Genomic DNA, 6,000 nt, shown 5'->3' on the forward strand with positions numbered 1-6,000 from the left:
CCCATTTCTGGGTTCCCTATTTGTTCCATTGATCTATGTGTCTGTTTTTGTGCCAGTACCACACTGTCTTGATGATCTTAGCTTTGTGGTATACAACTTGAAATCCAGCATTGTGATGCTCCCAGTTCTGGTTTTCTTTTTCAATATTCCTCTCGCTATTCGGGGTCTTTTCTGATTCCACACAAATCTTAAGATGATTTGCTCCAACTCTCTGAAGAAAGTCCATGGTATTTTGATAGGTATTGCATTAAATGTGTACAATGCCCTGGGTAGCATAGACATTTTCACAATAATAATTAATTAATTAATTAATTCTTCCAATCCATGAGCATGGAATATTTTTCCATCTCTTTATGTCTTCCTCAATTTCTTTAAGAAGTGTTATGTAGTTTTTAGGGTATAGATCCTTTACCTCTTTGGTTAGGTTTATTCCTAGGTATCTTATGCTTTTGGGTGCAATTGTCAATGGGACTGACTCCTTAGTTTCTCTTTCTTCAGTCTCATTGTTAGTGTATAGAAATGCCACTGACTTCTGGGCATTGATTTTGTATCCTGCCACATTGCCAAATTGCTGTATGAGTTCTAGCAATCTTCCCAGTCTTTCATGCTACATTTATAAAATTTGACCTTGCAGATTCTGCCCATCTACCAAATCTGGTAAAATTTGCAGAATCATAATTCTGGCTTCCATTATACTATCCCTTTATAAATCTTATGGGCCTGTTTTTTATTACTTCAACCAAGTCATGAATAAAAATGTTTAACAGAACAAGGTTGAGGATAGAACCCTATAGCTTGTTACTAGAAATCATTATATTAATAGTGTCCAAATCTGTATGGATACATTTTTGTTATATCACTTCAACAAACTGCTAATTGACATAACTATATGAGTGAGACAACAGATCGTCACACTTTCCACAAATATATAATGGGAAATCATGCTAAAGCCCTAGATGACAGCCACACATATATATTGTATGGTACATTCCCCAGAGCCATCACTCAACTAATTAAATGAATGAAATTTGCATTACATGACTTCTCAGCAAACCCGTGTTGCCTCCTAATGATCAGACCTAAGTCTTCTTGCGATTTTAAACTATCCTTTAATAGCATTTCTAGAATCATTGTCTAAGACTGACATCAAGTTTGCCATTCTGTGTTTCATACAATGAATCCATAATTTCTTCCTTTCTAAAAGCTAGAATTTAATTTGGCCATTTCATGTCTTCCCCAAAATGGGTAGAACCCAGGGTCCAACTTCTTCAACTTTTATTATCTGCAGAAAAACCTAGAAATTAATGTCTGACTGTATCTGATGTATGACTTTCACACCTAAGATATCTGTGTCTTATTGAGAACTGAAACACTGAAGTAACTAGCCTCTACTTCCACTCCAACTTTCTGCTGTAAAATTGAGCACTATAGACATTAGCAAGCATCAAAACACCCCATTAGGGAACCAAATAAAGGCTCCTCTCCTCATCTTAGCTCAAAGGTCCTTTTCTTCTTTGTTCATTATATTCACTATCATTCACTTCTCCAGGAGGGGTTGCCGAAGTGTGTGTGTTATGGGATGGTGCTGATTTCCGTGTCATCAATTTTTTTTTTTATCTGTGGCTGTACTGTACCTTTGAGTGTTTTGCTGCTTTATCATTCTCTTTGAGCTGGGAGCAAAGAGAGAGCCCACATTATTATTTAGTAGAAGCTGCAATTGAAGAGTCTGGGCAGCAAGCAGAATAAGGAACAGCAGAATATTCCTTTGTTCTCACACAGCTGCTTGCTTTTTACCTCTATATTTTATATGTTCAGATCTTACCTGTCAAATACTTTCATGTCTCTCTCCCTCCCTTTCTCATGTTCCCTCTCTCCTCTCCTCCACCTTCAGTTTCTCAAATACATTCCTATATTATGTCCTCATAGCAAAGCTGGGCCTCTCATGTTGATCTGAATTCATTATTTTTGTTAATTTTATTTAGATGGAATTCTTGAACATACATGGAAAGGAACTGAGATAAATAGAGGCACTCTTGGGCAGCCCAGGTTGGCTCAGCGGTTTAGCACTGCCTTCATCCCAGGGCCTGATCCTGGAGACCGGGGATCGAGTCCCACATCGGGCTCCCTGCATGGAGCCTGCTTCTCTCTCTGCCTCTCTCTCTGTATCTCTGATGAATGAATAAATAAAATCTTTTTTAAAAAGAAAGAAAAAGAAAAGAGGCACTCTCGTGAGCATGGCTGGTCCTAACAGAACTGGTCAACAAGTAAAGTCTTAGATGCCATTGTCCTCAGCTCATACTACCAAGCATGTGCTGCTTGCACACAAGCTCCCCTTTTTCCCTGAATCTGATCTTACAGGTCTAATGCTTACCTAGGAATTATGCCCCCTTTAATATCTTTTCTGCAGGTCTTGGGAAGGAGGCTCTGGTGTAGAAGTATGGGCACTGGACTTGGTCAGCTCAGCTCCATCACTGATTTACCTCTGTCTTGGTCCACCCGTTCAACTTTTCTAAACCTATTATTTTATCTATGGGTTGGGATAATAATAATAACAACATTAACAACAATGTTGATCCCTATGAGATTGTTATAAGGATTTGAGGGACATGAAAGAATTCTATAAACTTTGATCAGTGAACTAAGAAGAGTGGGCTACTGAGTCTCAAGGCCCTCATATGAACTTATGTATATATAAAATATTATCAATTATGATAACGATAGTTAAGATATAATAGCTATTATATGTAATAATGATTGTTAAAATGCATGAGGTATCTGACAGGCCCTCTTCTATGCACCACACACACATACACGTCATGTGTGCACATATGTAACCATGTACATAAAAACCAGAAGTCTTCTGTAAACCATGCCACCCATGTGTGCTGTCTGAGCTCACACAACAGGCACACTGTGGTATACAAGAAAAAGCACAAAGTAGGACATCAGGAGATCTAAGCTATAGCCCTCACTAAGCCATGAATTTTCTCTGTAGTCTTAGGCAAGTTTACTCCCACCAGAGATAAACTAGACAATGCCTACAAACCCTTCCTCTTACATGCAGAGACTAATAGTAAAAGGGGACATAGCACTATGGTAATGCAAGAAGAGTCGCTGTTCCAGTGCCTCACTATGAATACTGATGGGGAAGGATTAGTCCTCATGCCAATTACCAGGGCTGGTCCAGCCTTTATGTTCAGCCAGTACAGTATGCTTCTGACTCTCCTGATGAGGATGGAAAGGATGATGAAGATGAGTATCAGCTATTTTGTGATGTCTGGAGTCCTACTGCCTTCAAAGAAATGGCAGGAGTTGCCCCTGGCCTTGATTCTAACAGGATTCTTCTTGCTGATTTTATCCAGATTCAAACCCATCTCAATCCTTATCCATTAAATACTCTACAAAAGGTCTCAAATGCCAACTTCCAACCCCAGAACCCAAGCAGTCCAGGCCCCATCACCAAGAGCTGTGGCAACTACTACTCCTGCCCACCCACTGCTGCAAAAGGCTAACAAGCAAAGGCTATGCCTCATATAACCCTAAGAAGATTGCCTTTCTCTAAGAAGGCTCCAAAGGATAGATATTTTCTAGTGGCCTTTGAGGTGGTATGAAAAAGCTACCTACTCAAACTTCTCTCCTCCATAACCTAATGCCTTCATGCATGAAATTCCACTGTACATCATTTCTTTGAGGGAAGCATCCTGCTAATATGCAGATGATATATGAGAAAGGTAATACATTAGAGCATTAACATATTAACCTATAGTTTATCAGGTAAATTTGACATACAACAGGTCCCAAAGGGAATGGGACACAAAACAAGGAATTTTTGACAATTATGCAGAAGGTAAAGAGATATCCAGAGATAGAGGAGACTCCTTGAATTGCAAAACACCTCAAAACCATGAGAGTGATGTGGAGTATGGGAAAGAGGGGCATACTAGGGCAGCCCGGGTGGCCCAGTAGTTTAGCGCCGCCTTTGGCCCAGGGCATGATCCTGGAGTCCCAGGATCAAGTCCCATGTTGGGCTCCCTGCATGGAGCCTGCTTCTCCCTCTGCCTGTGGCTCTGCCTCTGTGTGTGTGTGTGTGTGTGTGTGTGTGTGTGTGTGTGTGTGTCTCATGAATGGATAAATAAAATCTTTAAAAAAAAAAGAAAGAAAGAAAGAGGGGCATACTAGAGGAAATACACACTTTTCTCATCACAAATAAAATCTCCATTTTCTCCTTATAAATCTTAGGCCCAGTAAATAGAAGGGTAGAGTAGAGATTTTTGCCAGTTTCAAATAGATAAAGTAAGACAAAGAAACATGAATTTGAGCAAGGTAACTGAGTTTATCAGGAAGTGCAATTGAAGCAGTAGAGTATAACACAAATTCAAGTCCTTACCCTTCTTTGAACCTCAGTTTCACCATATACAAAATGAAGAGTTTGTATGAACCAAGCTTAAGATCTTGTCTAGCTTTAACATCCTATAACTAAATTCTCAAGAACTTGCTGATGTCCTATTAAAGCAAACAGATCTGGGCTCCAATGATACTTCTACTTTGAGACAGATTATTTTTTCAGTCAATATTTACTGAATGCTTAATCTATACTAGGACTATGCTAGACACCACACAAGGCCCTTCACATGTATCATCTCATTTAATCTCTCCAAAACTCTATGAGTGAAACGCTATATTAGTCCCATAAGGAAACTGAGACTCAGAGAGATTAAATGAATTTTCTAAGATCACACAGTAGATAAATGATAGAATTCAAAGCCAGGGTTGTCTGACTCCATATCCTGGCTCTAGCCATTATTGATCAAAATGATGGTAGAACACATATTACCATACCCTCAGAATGACAAAGCACAAGCAAAATGCAAACAGTAGCTGTGTAGGGGATCCCTGGGTGGTTCAGCGCTTTAGCATCTGCCTTTGGCCCAGGGTGTGATCCTGGAGTCCTGGGAGAGAGTCCCACATTAGGCTCCCTGCATGGAGCCTGCTTCTCCCTCTGTCTGTGGCTCTGCCTCTCTCTCTCTGTGTCTGTCATGAATGGATAAATAAAATCTTTTAAAAAAAAACAGTAGCTGTGTGATGTCATGGAATACATAAGCTTTGGATTCAGACAGATGTGGGTATAACTACTGACTCTGTTAATTTATTTACTCTAAGCCTAGGTTTCCTGATCTGTAAAATGAGAATAAAAGGGCTGATGTCATAACTAAATCTGAATGAATGATATAAAAAATGTAAACCACTTGACATATGGTAAATAATAATAGGATTCTCTTCCAGTGTGAAGTCCTACCAATTAAGCTTACGAACCAAAGGGCAGATGCAATCATAAGTATTAACCTTTTCCAGGCTCTACAAGTTGTATGGTTCTAAAAGACCACTAAGAATGAGATAGAAAAGCTGCCTTATTTTGCAAAACAACTTTAGGGCCCATGCATCTGATAGAAAGCAACTAGGCTAGACATCTTTTCTTTAGTCTCTAGGACACATACTCTGCATTTGATAAACTATTGGAGACAACTCTAAGAAGCCTAGAGCAATGTAATACCAAGAGCGGACTGCTACTGTTTCAGTGCCTCAAAGCTAAGTCACTTGGATACCTACATTTCTGTTGTCAAGGAAATAGGATTCTCTGAGTCCTAGACAGATGGTGAGTGTGGTTAGGAGGCTCCTTCCCAGGTGGAGGAAAAAAGGTAGAGAGGGCAGAGTGAGATTGCTCAGCCCAGGCTGTGTCAGGAGCCAGAGGTAGTGAAATGGAGTTACCATGCCCCAGCTTCCCAAAATATCCCTCTCCTAAGAAATATAAAGAAAAGAACTGGTGGTGACTACTACTAGCTCCTAGCTTGCTGAACATACTCAAGTAAATAACAAGAACCATAAGATCTCTAACCTTTACTGAGTTCCTGCAGCTCAGAACAATGCCGTGAGGGAGGCTGGACAGATATTATAATCCCACTTCACGTATGCAGAATCTGAAGCTCAGAGACAATATGTAGT

Source organism: Vulpes lagopus, chromosome X (genome assembly GCF_018345385.1).
Source record: "Vulpes lagopus strain Blue_001 chromosome X, ASM1834538v1, whole genome shotgun sequence".
In the NCBI taxonomy this organism is placed as follows: Eukaryota; Metazoa; Chordata; class Mammalia; order Carnivora; family Canidae; genus Vulpes; species Vulpes lagopus.